We start from the raw sequence: 13,937 nt of genomic DNA, 5'->3' as shown, positions 1-13,937 counted from the left end.
GGAGAATCACTTGGGCCCTGGAGTTCAAGGCTGCAGTGAGCTGTGAACATGCCATTGCACTCCAGCCTGGGTGTCAGAGCAAGATACTGTCTCTCTCTCTCTCTCTCTCACACACACACACACACACACACACACGCAAAGAAATATTCATGTAGTATTAAAAGTAGGCTGGGCGCAGTGGCTCACATCTGTAATCTCAGCATTTTGGGAGGCTGAGGTAGGCAGATCACTTGAGGTCAGGAGTTGGAGACCAGCCTGGCCAACATGATGAAACCTTGGCTGTAAAAAAAAAAAAAAAACACACAAAAATAAGCCAGGCATGGTGGCAGGCACCTGTAATCCCAGTTACTTGGGAGGCTAAGGCAGGGGAATCGCTTGAACCTGGGAGGCAGAGGTTGCAGTGAGCCAAGACAGTGCCACTTCACTCCAGCCTGGGCAACAGAGCAAAACTCCATCTCAAACAAAACAAACAAACAAAAAAAGAATGCTGGGCACAATGGCTCATGCCTGTAATCCCAGCACTTTGGGAGGCCAAGATGGGTGGATTACTTGAAGTCAGGAGTTCGAGACCAGCTTGGCCAACATGGCAAAACCCCATCTCTACTAAAAATACAAAAAATTAGCCAGGCAAGGTGGCAGGCATCTGTAATCCCAGCTACTTGGGAGGCTGAGGTAGGAGAACATGTTGAACCCAGGAGGCGGAGGTTGCAGTGTGCCGAGATTGCGCCATTAAACTCCAGCCTGGGCGACAGAGCGAGACTCTATATCAAAAAAAAAAAAAAAAAAGTAAAAAGTAAATATCAGAAATCAGGCTATCAAGGAAACAGCTTGCATATATACAGAATATCCCTGGACTATACACAAAAAAATTGTTTAAAAGTTACCTGGGAAGAAGACTTGGGGAGCAAGAGTACAGAGTGAAAGGACACCTAAATTTTCACTGTGTACTTGTTCTATTCCCGAATTTTTTCCCTAGTTTGTGCACTACTTAGTTGAACATTTTCTTTCAAAACACATAGCCAGTCTTTATACTTGGGTCTCACTCTGTCGCCTAGCCTGGAGTGCAGTGGCATTGTTATAGCTTACTTCCATCACACCATCCAGCTAAATCTTCCGTTTTAATGGTGTTTATTCTAATAGAATTTTACTCGTTCTTCTAAATTTGACTTACATACCCTAATTTCCACTTATGCTTCTTCTTTCTTTGCCTCCTAAAAGTGAGTAGCATGATTTTAGCTTATAATTAGTTGATCTGTACTGTTCTCAGCTAATTTTGATGTGATGATCGGCCAGCCGTGGTGGTTCACACCTGTAATCCCAGCACTTTGGGAGGCTAAGGTGGGCTAATCGCCTGAGCTCAGGAGTTAGAGACCATGCTGGGTAACACGGTGAAACCTCGTCTCTACTAAAATACAAAAAATTAGCCAGGCGTGGTGGCCGGTGCCTGTAATCCCAGCTATTCAGGAGGCACAAGAATCACCTGAACCTGGGAGGCAGAGGTTGCAGTGAGCAGAGGTCGAACCACTGCATTCCAGCCTGGGCAACAGAGTGAGGCACTGTCTCCAAAAAATAAACAAATAAATATAAATTAAAAAAAAATAATTTTTGATGTTATCAACACAGAGTTCTTAGATTGGCAGTAAATAAGTTACAGATATGCTCTGAATAAGGTTTTGCTTTCTCTATTTCTCTTACCCTGCTCAGCTTCTCTTTCTGAGGTCTTTTAGCGTCCAGCATATCTATAAAGGAAGGTGGGGTCCTAAAGGGCTCAGGGAAGGGGAATTAAGTTGAAAAGCATTGTGGAGTCAGAGAGAAAAAAAAGTTGTAGAAAAAAGGAACATTTCCTCTATGTAGAGTATGAAAAATGATTTTGTGGTGCAGCTGATAATGTGTTTGCAGGGACAGATTTTTTTTTTTCCAGACAGAGTCTCGCTGTGGGTCAGGCTGAAGTACAGTGGCACAATCTTGGGTCACTGCAACCTCCACCTCCCAGGCTCAAGCAATTCTCCTGCCTCAGCCTCCCAAGTAGCTGGGATTACATGCATATGTCACCACGCCTGGCTAATTTTTGTATTTTTAGTAGAGACAGGGTTTCACCATGTTAGGCAGGCTGGTCTCAAACTCCTGACCTCAAGTAATCTGCCCCACTACGCCTCCCAAAGTGCTGGGATTACAGGCATGAGCCAACGCACCCAGTCCTGCAGGGACAGTTTAAAAAGTAGTTCCAATTATTTTTCCTGGGTTTTTTTTTTTTTCTTGAGACAGAGTTCCACTCTTGTTGCCCAAGCTGGAGTGTAATGGCATGATCTTGGTTCACCGCAACCTCCGCCTCCCGGATTCAAGAGATTCTTCTGGCTCAGCCTCCTGAGTAGCTGGGATGACAGGGATGTACCAGCACACCCAGCTAATTTTGTATTTTTAGTAGAGATGGGGTTTCTCTATATTGGTCAGGCTGGTCTTGAACTCCTGACCTCAGGTGATCTGCCCACCTCCGCCTCCCAAAGTGCTGGGATTACAAGCACGAGCCACCGTGGTTGGTCAAGTAGTTCCAATTCTTTGTTGTTGCTGAGACAGGGTCTTGCTCTGTCCCCTAGGCTGCAGTGCAGTTGTGTGATCTCAGCTCACTCTGGCCTCAACCTCCTGGGCTCAAGTGATCCTTCCGCCCCAGCCTCCCAAGTAGCTGAGACTACAGGTTCCTGCCACCATGCCCAGCTAATTTTATTTTATTTTTGTAGAGATGGGGTCTCACTATGTTGCCAAGTCTGGTATTGTACTCCTGCCCTTAAGCAATCCTCCCACCTCAGCCTCCCAATGTACAGGAATAGGTGTGAGCCACCATTCCTGACCCCAAATATTTTTTAAGTAGTAAAAACGTCAGTAGAGGAGGCTCTGCCTACCAAAGTGAACCTCTGTGTTTTGAGGGGCAATACTTGCTTAGATTTTAAAGTTCTGGTATGCTTGTTTAAAAAGTCATTTGTGGGCTGGGCATGGTGGCTCACAGCTGTAATCCCAGCACTTTGGGAGGCTGAGGTGCACAGGTCACTTGAGCTCAGGAGTTTGACACCAGCCTGGCTAATGTGGTGAAACGTTGTCTTGACAAAAAATACAAAAATCAGCCAGGCATGGTAGTGCGCACCTGTAGTCCTGGCTACTTGGGAGGCTGAGGTGGGAGAGTCACTTGAGCCTGGGAGGTCAAGGTAACAGTAAGCCGCGATCACACCGCTGTACTCCAGCCTAGGTAACACCGCTGTACTCCAGCCTAGGTAACACAGTGGGAACCTGTCTAAAAAAAAAAGTCATTTGTGGCTTCATGCCTGTAATTCCAGTGTTTTGGGAGGCCAAGGCAGGAGGATTACTGGAAGTCAAGAGTTAGAGGTTGTAGTGAGCCATTATTGTACTACTGCACTCTAGCCTGGGCTACACAGTAAGACTCTGTCTCTCTAAAAATAAATAAATAAATAAAAAGTCATTTCTAGCTAAGCCCAGTGGCTCACACCTGTAATCCCAGCACTTTAGGAGGCTGAGGCAGCAGGATCACTTAAGGCCAGGAATTCTAGGTTGCAGTGAATTATGAGACCTCACCGGTTAAACAAACAAACAAAAAACATTTCCATGCTGGGCAACTTATAGAGACCTTGTGTCTGCAAAAAGTCAAAAAAAAAAAAAAAAAGAAGAAGCAGCAGCTGCGTGTGGTCGTGCAGGTTTGCAGTCCCATTTTTTTTAGCTGGATGATGTGGCTCCTGCCTATAGTCCCAGTGACTTGGTAGGATCATTTCAGCCCAGGAGTTAGAAGCTGCAGTGAGCTATGATTGTACCACTAGACTATAGCCCGGATGACAGAGTGAGACTTCATCTCTTCAAAAAAAAAAAAAAAAAAGTTTAAACACTAACACCTGCAGTCAAGAAACATGATTTAGGCTGGGCAATGCAAACCCAGAAGGCAGAGCTTGCAGTGAGCCGACATCGTGCCACTGCACTCCAGCCTGTAATCCTAACACTTTGGAAGGCCGAGGTGGGTGGATCACTTGAGATCAGGAGTTCAAGACGAGCCTGGCCAACACGGCAAAACCCTGTCTCTTCTAAAAATACAAAAATTAGCCAGGCGCAGTGGCACGTGCCTGTAATCCCAGCTACTTGGGAGGCTGAGGCAAGAGAATCAACTGAGCTGAGGAGGTGAAGGTTGCAGTGAGCTAAGATCATGCCACTACACTCCAACCTGGGCAACAGAGTGAGACTCCTTCTCAAAAAAAGAAAAAAGAAACATGATTTAACAATGTATCGCCAGGCGCAGTGGCTCACACCATAATCCCAGCACTTTTGGAGGCCTACGCAGGTGGATCACAAGGTCAGGAGTTCGAGACCAGCCTGACCAACATAGTGGAACCCCGTCTTTATTAAAACTACAAAAATTAGCCAGGTGTGGTGGCAGGAGCCTGTAATCTCAGCTACTCAGGAGGCTGAGGCAGGAGAAACGCTTGAACCCAGGAAGCAGAGGTTGCAGTGAACTGAGATCACGCCACTGCACTCCAGCCTGGGTGACACAGCAAGACTCCGTCTCAAAAACAAACAAACAACAACAAAAAAAGGTATCGATTGTAACAAAATGTCAATACTTCAAAATAATCCAACTATCTTTTCTATGCAGTATTTTCATTTTTTTCTACAGTGTATATGATGCTGCTGCATTCATAATCACAAAATTAAAATGTTATTTAAAATAAAGTAAAACAGGCCGGGCGCGGTGGCTCAAGCCTGTAATCCCAGCACTTTGGGAGGCCGAGACGGGCGGATCACGAGGTCAGGAGATCGAGACCATCCTGGTTAACACGGTGAAACCCCGTCTCTACTAAAAAATACAAAAAACTAGCCGGCCGAGGTGGCGGACGCCTGTAGTCCCAGCTACTCGGGAGGCTGAGTCAGGAGAATGGCGTGAACCGGGAGGCGGAGCTTGCAGTGAGCTGAGATCCGGCCACTGCACTCCAGCCTGGGTGACAGCGCAAGACTCCATCTCAAAAAAAAAAATAAATAAATAAATAAAATAAAATAAAGTAAAACAACAAAAAGAACATGTACTAAACAGCAAGGTTATGGGTGATTTTTATTTTCACCTTTAAAGTTTTCAATATTTTCCAAAGTAGATATATATGAATTGTCAATCTTTCTTTCTTCCTGTTTTGTGTTACAAAAAGTAAAAAAGTTAAAGAAAAATTCTGGAGAGACTCTCACAGTGTACTTTTATTGCTATTACTTGTATATACAACTAATCAAAGTGCAAAGTAGTAGAATCAATTTTCGATTCTCCAGATGAATGAAGGGGAGTGATATAACAGATAATACTAAACCATAAATGTTTATCTAAATCTGGGTATCTGTAAACTGATTTTAAATATCTCTTAATTACACTTATCAATAACTGAGTGACTATGAACCCATAGTTATTTATCCATTCCTTCTCTAGCATTTTAATATTATAATTTCCTCCAGTTCCTTCTGACAACTTATCTTGAAAAAATATTCAATAATCTTGCTGCCTTCTCTAGCTATTTATCATCGCCCATTCCCCCACCGCAAAAAAAGGAACGAAGGCTGGGTACGGTGGCTCACGCCTGTAATCCCAACACTTTGGGAGGCTGAGGCGGGCAGAAGGTCAGGAGATCAAGACCATCCTGGCTATAGGGAAACCCCATCTCTACTAAAAATACAAAAAATTAGCCGGGTATGGTGGTGGGCGCCTATAGTCCCAGCTACTTGGCAGGCTGAGACAAGAGAATGGTGTGAACTCGGGAGGCAGAGTTTGCAGTGAGCCAAAATCCGGCCACTGCACTCCAGCCTGGGCGACAGAGCAAGACTCCGTCTCAAAAAAAAAAAAAAGGCCAGGCGCAGTGGCTCAAGCCTGTAATCCCAGCACTTTGGGAGGCCGAGACGGGTGGATCATGAGGTCAGGAGATCGAGACCATCCCGGCTAACACGGTGAAACCCCGTCTCTACTAAAAAATACAAAAAAACTAGCCGGGCGAGGTGGCGGGCACCTGTAGTCACAGCTACTCGGGAGGCTGAGGCAGGAGAATGGCGTGAACCCGGGAGGCGGAGCTCGCAGTGAGCCGAGATAGTGCCACTGCACTCCAGCCTGGGCGACAGGGGACGGGGAGGGGAGGAGGGGAAGAGGGGAGGAGGGGAGGAGGGGAGGAGGGGAGGAAGGGAGGAAGGGAGGAAGGGAGGAAGGGGGGGAGGAGGGGAGGACAGGGATGGGCGAGAGGGAGGAAAGAAATCTCTGGTGTTTCATTCCTCCTCTTTTTTCCTTTTTTGTACAGACAAGGTCTTGCTCTGTCACCCAGGCTGGAGTGCAGTGATGCAATGAGATCTCACCGAAACCTTGAACTCCTGGGCTCAAACTGTCCCTGTTTCAACCTCCTGAGTAGCTGGGACTACAGGTATGCACCACCACACTTGGCTAATTTTTAAAAGTTTTCTGGGCTGGGGCAGTGGCTCACACCTGTAATCCCAGCACTTTGGGAGGCCAAGGTGGGCAGATCACGAGGTCAGGAGATGGAGACCATCCTGGCTAACACGGTAAAACCCCTTCTCCACTAAAAATACAAAAAATTAGTCGGGCGTGGTGGCGGGCGCCTGTAGTCCCAGCTACTCGGGAGGCTGAGGCAGGACAATCACTTGAACCCGGGCGGTAGAGCTTGCAGTGAGCTGAGACTGCGCCACTGCACTCCAGCCTGGGCAACAGAGAGAGACTCCGTCTCAAAAAGAAAAAAAAAAAAAAAAGTTTTCTGTAGAGATGGAACCTAGCTATGTTGCCCAGGCTGTTCTTGAACTCCTGGCCACAAGATCCCCACACCTTGGCCTTCCAAAGTGTTGGGATTACAGGTGTGAGCCACTGTTCCCAGCCACATTCCTTCCTCTTTAAATCCTTCATATAATGTCCTTTCCTCAACAAACTCCTGAATCTACTCTCCAAGATCATCAATCTTCAAATGTAACCTTTTTCTCAGGTATTATCCTTATCCCTCCTTTGCTACTAAATTTTAAAGTACCTTGTTCTTAAAGCTCTCCTTCCTCTTTTCACTTTTACTACTACTTCTCCAGTTGTTCCTTCTCTGTTATCTTCCCCTCAATGCAAGGTTTTCTTTAATCCACTGTTCTTCCCCCTCCATGTCTGTTTCCATGGAGAAGAACCATGACTAACACTGTGAACATTTCTAGTCCTTGCCTCTTACTAAATTTCAATCTCACATTTCTATTTTTGCTTGCTGGCCCTATTGTCACCTCACATTCCATTTGAGGTAGGAGATCAGCAGGACTTGTTTTCCAAGCATTGTTCAAAAGACCCCGCTGAACAAAACAGGAGCTGATCAAAAAACTGGCCAGAACCAGCTAAAAGCAAGATGGTGATGAAAGCCACCTCCTGTTGCCCTCCTCACATCTGCATGCTAAAAGAACCTCCCACCAGCACCATGACAGTTTACAAATGCCATGGCAACCCCCAGATGTTACCTTATATGGTTTAAAAGGGGAGGGACTCTCAGTTCTGGGAACTCCTCACCCCTTTTCCAGAAAATCCATTAACAATCCGCCCCTTATTTAGCATATAATCAAAGTATACCCATATATATATGGCCATATAGATCTCATGCCTTTGGGGGGGTCACTGTTGGCCACCCCCTAGATGCTCTGGGATTTTCGGTATTTGGTATGGGGACTCTCATGGGCTGATGCCTGGATACTCTGGGTATTTTGACATTTGGCACCGTTACATATTTTTTCCTTGTTGTCTTTGTATATATACAGCTAGCCAGCAATCCACAGGGCTGCTGCTGCTGCTACTTCTCTTTCTTATGGAGCAGCCATTTCCCTTCCTCTGTTTCTCTAATAAACTTACTTTTAATTCACTCTGTTGGTTCAGTCATGATTCCTTCCATTGCAAAGCCAAGAACCCTCCTGGGCTGAGCCCCAATTTGGGGTTCACCTGCATCATTCCTTGGTGACTATGAAGGGATCAATAATAAGCCAAAGGGAACTGAGGGAGCCCTCTAGCCAGACCCTAAATTAAAACTGATTGGGTTGAGCACTGTGGCTCACACCTGTAATCCTAGCACTTTGGGAGGCCAAGGCAGGTGGATTGCCTGAGCTCAGGAGTTCAATACTAGTCTGGGCAACACAGCAAAACCCCGGCTCTACTAAAAATACAAAAAATTAGCCAGCCACGGTGGTGCACACCTGTAATCCCAGGTACTTAGGAGGCTGAGGCACAAGAATTGCTTGAACCCAAAGACTGACTGGCACCATTTGGCCTCCACGAAAAGGTGAGTGTCCCCTTTGTTCCCCCTCAATGTGTGTTTTGTTTTTTGGGTTTTTTTTGAGATGGCATCTTGCTCTGCCACCCAGGGTGGAGTGCTGTGGCACGATCTCAGTTCACTGCAACCTCCGCCTCCCGGGTTCAAGCGATTCTCCTGCTTCAGCCTCCCGAGTAGCTGGGATGACAGGTGTCTGCCACCATGCCTGGCTAATTTTTTTATTTTTAGTAGAGACATTGGCCAGGTGGGTCTTGAGCTCCTGACCTCGTGATCCACCCACCTCGGCGTCCCAAAGTGCTGGGATTACAGGCGTGAGCCACCACGCCTGGCCGATGTGGTGTTCTTTTTTTTTTTTGAGATGGAGTCTTGTTCTGTTGCACAGGCTGGAGTGCAGTGGCGCGATCTCGGCTCACTGTAAGCTCCGCCTCCCGGGTTCACGCCATTCTGCTGCCTCAGCTTCTCAAGTAGCCGGGACTACAGGCGCCCGCCACCACGCCCAGCTAATTTTTTTGTATTTTTAGTAGAGATGGGGTTTCACCGTGTTAGCCAGGATGGTCTCGATCTGACCTCGTGATCCGCCCACCTCGGCCTCCCAAAGAGCTGGGATTACAGGCGTGAGCCACCGCGCCTGGCCAATGTGGTGTTAACTGATTTACTTTCTCTTTCACTCTCTTCTCTCTCCCTTTACCTTTTCAAATCAATCAGGAAATGGGAATGGTATCTCTAGGTTGTTAGGCAGTTCATTATCCCTCATCATCTGGGTGCCCCAGACAGAAGCACACCTGGGCATCTATGTCCTTTGTAATTTACTTTGTCACCTTCTCTCTTGGACCTTTCTCTTTAGCTTCTAATGACCTGTCATTTTACTTTTCTGCTCTTAGTGCCTAAATGCATACTTATGTTTATCCTGTTGTCATGTTTGTAGTCTCTGTTTCAGCAATTTGGATAGTTCTTTCTATTCCATGTAAGGCAGGCTTTTGTTATTTTGAGAGGTATTCCTTTGTGCTGACTCCGGGATGTCAGAGTCACATTGTTCTGTGGCCCCAACTGTGTTAGGTCTCATGTCTTTGGGCCTCACTGTTGGCCACCCCCAGATGCTCCCCAGGTTTCAGCATCTGGTATGGGGACCCTCACTGGCCAATGTCTAGATACTCCAGGTTTTTCAGCATTTGGTGCCGTTTCATTTTTTTCCTTACTCTCTTTGTCATTGCACCCACTTCAGCAACTTCTTCTAGTCCCTCCTAAAATCATAAATTTTCTTTTCTGCAACAGGTCTCTTCCTGTCTGTTTTTCTTTCTGCTCAAAATGAGGGTCCCAAATGAGATACCCTGTTCAAGCCCATTTTTCTGGAGGCCCTGACCCTCTGACCTGATGATGACTCCCTGCAATACAGAAAAGCAGCCGCCTGAACACTTTTTTTTGGTGTCTCCACTGATGGGTGAGTTCTCCACTGTCTCAGGGACTCCAAGGACATCCCCTGAACAACAATTCCTCTCTTCCCCAATTCACATTTGCTGCTACAGGAGCCTGTTTTTCCTAGCTTCCTTTCCCTTTCCACCTCTTCCGTCTTCTTTTATCATACTTCTACTGGTCATGTCTCTTTAGGATTGTAGGTTAGAGTCCCACCCTGGGACAGTCCCAAGGTCTTGGGTGCAAGATCTCTGATCTTGAAGTTGTCATGGTAAGGTGCCCCTTCATCCGTCAATGAGTATTCTGGCTTGCTCTCTCTCTCTTTCTCTCTCCCCCACCAAAGAAACAAAGGGAAAGGTACCCCTCATCCCCCACTCTGCTTCCTTTCCCTCTTTTTCTTTCCTGCCCTTTTTAATCATCTCCTCCTCCTCTGAAGCTGAAGGGGGAAAAAAAAGCATAAAAGAGGTTTTTAAAATAAAACTGTTACGAAAACTACCTTACTCAAATTCTAGTCTACAGTTTCCTTGGATTACCTATTAGAAAAAACAAAGTTTAGCCATGTGAACAGGTTTCAAAATTGTCAGAAATAATTTAAATCCAGCTATCTTTAATAAAGTCCAAATGCTTTTCAAGTTCACATGAGTCCTTTGGTAAATAAAACTTGTTTTCAAATTATTAATAAAGACTGGGTGCCGCCGCTCACACCTCCCAACATTTTGGGGGCTAAGGTGGGAGGACTGCTAGAGCCCAGGAGTTCAGGACCAGCCTGGGCAACATAGTGAGACTCCATCTCTAAAAACAAAAAAGTTAGCCAGGTGTGGTGGCACACACCTATAGTCCCAGCTACTCAGGAGGCTGAGATGGGAAGATCACTTGACCCCAAGAGGTGGAAGCTGCAGTGAGCTGTGATCATGCCACTGCACTCCAGCCAGGGAAACAGAAACCCTGTCTCAAAAAATCAATTAATTAAATAATTGCTGGAAATAGAAATGTCTTCAGAATTGTATAAATAAGACTAATTTAAGATTGTTGGCTCAATGAAAATAGCTGAATCTTCTGAGTTACTGGCAAAATGCCCATGTGTTTAAGATTCTTACTTAGGGGTTCACCTAATGTTCAGAATTTAAAAATGGTTAACCAGGAAATAACTTTGAATGACCAATTTTGTCTAATATAGTTCTAGCTAGGCACAGTGGCCTTCACCTGTAATGCCAGCACTTTGGGTGGCCAAGGCAGGTGGATCACTTGAGGTCAGCAGTTTGAGACCAGCCTGGCCAACATGGCAAAACCCCATCTCTACTAAAAATACAAAAATTAGCCAGGCGTGGTGGTGCATGCATCCCAGCTACTTGGAAGGCTGAGGCCCAAGCTCTTGAATCCAGGAGGCGGAGGTTACAGTAAACTAAGATTATGCCACTGCACTCCAACCTGGGTGACAGCGTGAGACTCTGTCTCAAAAAAAAAAAAATTATAAATAATAATAAATTAGGTAAATGTAATGAGATAAATGCTTGTAAGTGAACTTTTTGTATAATTTAAAATCTTAAAATCATTTTGGATGCTTATTGGATGCCTGGGTCATTTCCAATTAAGAAAGGAATATTATATAGGGAAACATTTTACAATAAAATAAAAAATTTTAAAAACTGTGGAATGGTTCTCATCTATAAAATCCTAATATCTGATAGTTCAGGATTTCTTGCTTCCTAGGTTGATATAAAACTCACCAAAGAAGATGCGTTTTTATCGAGAAAAAGAATAACTGTGCCTAATTCAAAAGTTATCTAAAGGTTGGACTTGAAAAGGTAATTTATGAAACCAGGTAGAAAGGAACCAGTAAGTAGGGGAGAGATAGGTAAAGAAAGTTATGGATGTTCAGAGGTATTTTTGGTAAGGAAAATTATAAAGAAAAGAGAATAATTCTACATAAGAAAGAATCCTGCAAATCTCGGCAGGGAAAAAAAAGGATCTTATATGGTAAATTATTGTTCTAGAGTAGTAGAATGACTAGTTATTTAAGAAAAATGTAGTATAGGACAGGCACAGTGGCTTACGCCTGTAATCCCAGCACTTTGGGAGGCCGAGGTGGGTGGATCACTTGAGGTTAGGAGTTCGAGACCAGCCTGGCCAAGATGGTGAAATCTTGTCTCTACTAAAAATACAAAAATTAGCTGGGTGTGGTGGCACATGCCTGTAATTCCAGCTAGTTTTGATGAGGCTGAGGCAGGAGAATTGCTTGAACCCGGGAGGCGGAGGTTGCAGTGAGCCAAGACTGCGTCACTGCATAGCAGTCTGGGCAACAGAATGAGACTCCGTCTCAGAAAAAAAAAAAAGGGGGCTGGGTGCGGTGGCTCACGCCTGTAATCTCAGAACTTTTGGAGGCCAAGGCGGGTGGATCACGAGGTCAGGAGATCGAGACCATCCTGGCTAACACAGTGAAACCCCATCTCTACTAAAAATACAAAAAAAAAAAAAAAAAATTAGCTGGGCATGGTGGCGGGTACCTGTAGTCCCAGCTACTCAGGAGGCTGAGGCAGGAGAATGGCGTGAAGCCAGGAACCCAGGAGGCGGAGCTTGCAGTGAGCAGAGATGGCTCCATTGCACTCCAGCAGCCTGGGCAACAGAGCAAAACTCCGTCTCAAAAAAAAAAAAAAGAAAAAAGAAAGAAACTTGAAAAACTAATTCAGGCCATGACAAGAAACAAGCGGTTGGACAAGCCTCACTATACCTTCCCCTCTCCCCTCTGGAACTTAGGAGGCCAGGTTCAAAAGGCCCTCTAAGAATATGAAAATAAAGTATTGCCCTTTCCCACAAAGGAAAAGATTGCTCTGTTTAACCAGGAAACTTAGTCCTATTAAAAACTTGGAAAGGGCCAGGCCGGTGGCTCACACCCGTAATCCTAGCACTCTGGGAGGCCAAAGTGGGTGGATCACGAGGTCAAGAGATCAAGACCATCCTGGCCAACAAGGTGAAACCCCATCTCTAGTAAAATACAAAAAAATTAGCTCGGCATAGTGGCACACGCCTGTACTCCCAGCTACTTGGGAGGCTGAGGCAGGGGAATCGCTTGAACCCAGGAGGCAGAGGTTGCAGTGAGCCGAGATAGCGCCACTGCACTCCAGACTGGGCAACAGAGCAAGACCCCATCTCAAAAAAAAAAAAAAACAACTTGGAAAGAAGTACCCCTTGAAGATCAATTGCAATATAATCAATATGGAAGGGCCCCCACTCCCCATTAGGTATTGTTAAGCACTCCCATTGCTGTTAAACTTCGGGGACTCACTAGCTAGGTACGCCTGTCCTGGATTAAACAAACCTGTTTTTTGTGAATCCCTACAGGCATAAGACTAGGACACTATGACCTACACCTGCAAACCTCTGGAAGATTTAAAGTTGCCATTTCACAAGACAGATAAGTAGCAACCACCTCCTCCTGAGAAACACCTTACTTGTCCTTATTGAGTATAGGGACCACCCTATAGCCCAGTGTGATACCCAGTTGTCCCTGTTCTTCTTGCTCCCTGCTTCTAATCAATCTAACTCACTGTGGAATGGGAACAAAACTCCATAGTAAACATTTCTAGAATTATAGCATCGGGAAATAGCATGCGTGATTGCGGAATCTGTCATCAGCACCCTCAGGATAGACAGCATCACCCTCTGGTGCAACCTGCAAACCTCACAGCCATCTCCCCAAACCTCCTAATTGGCCATAGTGTTCCTCTGGTACCTAGGCCCCTACTTGTAAAATGGCTCTCTCCCACACTTAACAGATTCACCTGACTCCTCTCCAACCACCCTCCTACCCCCCTACTATTACCTGGACCTAGGACGCTGGGTATCTACAGCTCCAGTGTACTAATGATACTATCGTTTGCACAAATTGTTGTGGCAATGACACAGAGACAGAAATTCCCCATGATGCTTTGAACTAACCCTAGTGGCCAAATTCCCAAGGCCATGGGAGGGCAAATGGGATCCCACTGGTAAACAAGGAGACTATACATGGTGCCTCCTCCAGGACCAATACATGCAAGGGAGAAACGACTGCTTAATCTGGAAAGATGGAGGTACCACCCTCTGGTGGAAAATGAGGGCTATCCAATCACCCGCATTGGAACCTGGAAAAGGTATCTCTATAGACCCAGTTTGGCAATAAAAAAATGCACGGCATACCTTGCAAGGATTCAATTTGTGACCCATCTGGGTTCACCTTTAGGGGAA

The 13,937-nt window shown here is 45.6% G+C and overlaps 1 protein-coding gene and 1 long non-coding RNA gene across 14 annotated transcripts in view; one reads left to right on the top strand and one right to left on the bottom strand.

Moving 5' to 3' along the window:
- The window catches only part of GON4L (gon-4 like), a 102,094-nt gene that overhangs the window by 74,513 nt on the left and 13,644 nt on the right, over positions 1 to 13,937 (bottom strand). Inside the window, exon 2 of one of the 13 annotated variants that reach the window (XM_065532462.1) lies at positions 187 to 279. The exons of the other annotated variants lie outside the window; for them this stretch is intronic. The gene's annotated coding sequence lies outside the window, so the exon portion shown is untranslated. The remainder of the gene's footprint in view (positions 1 to 186; positions 280 to 13,937) is intronic. 13 annotated transcript variants of the gene reach the window in all.
- LOC135967919 (uncharacterized) lies at positions 3,026 to 3,676 on the top strand. The gene is made up of 2 exons (XR_010582228.1): positions 3,026 to 3,165; positions 3,526 to 3,676. It is a non-coding gene; the product is annotated as an uncharacterized lncRNA (long non-coding RNA).

Source organism: Macaca fascicularis, chromosome 1, assembly GCF_037993035.2.
Source record: "Macaca fascicularis isolate 582-1 chromosome 1, T2T-MFA8v1.1".
Taxonomy (NCBI): Eukaryota; Metazoa; Chordata; class Mammalia; order Primates; family Cercopithecidae; genus Macaca; species Macaca fascicularis.
The sequence above is the reverse complement of the archived record's forward strand: the minus strand, read 5'-3'. Positions and strand labels throughout refer to the sequence as shown.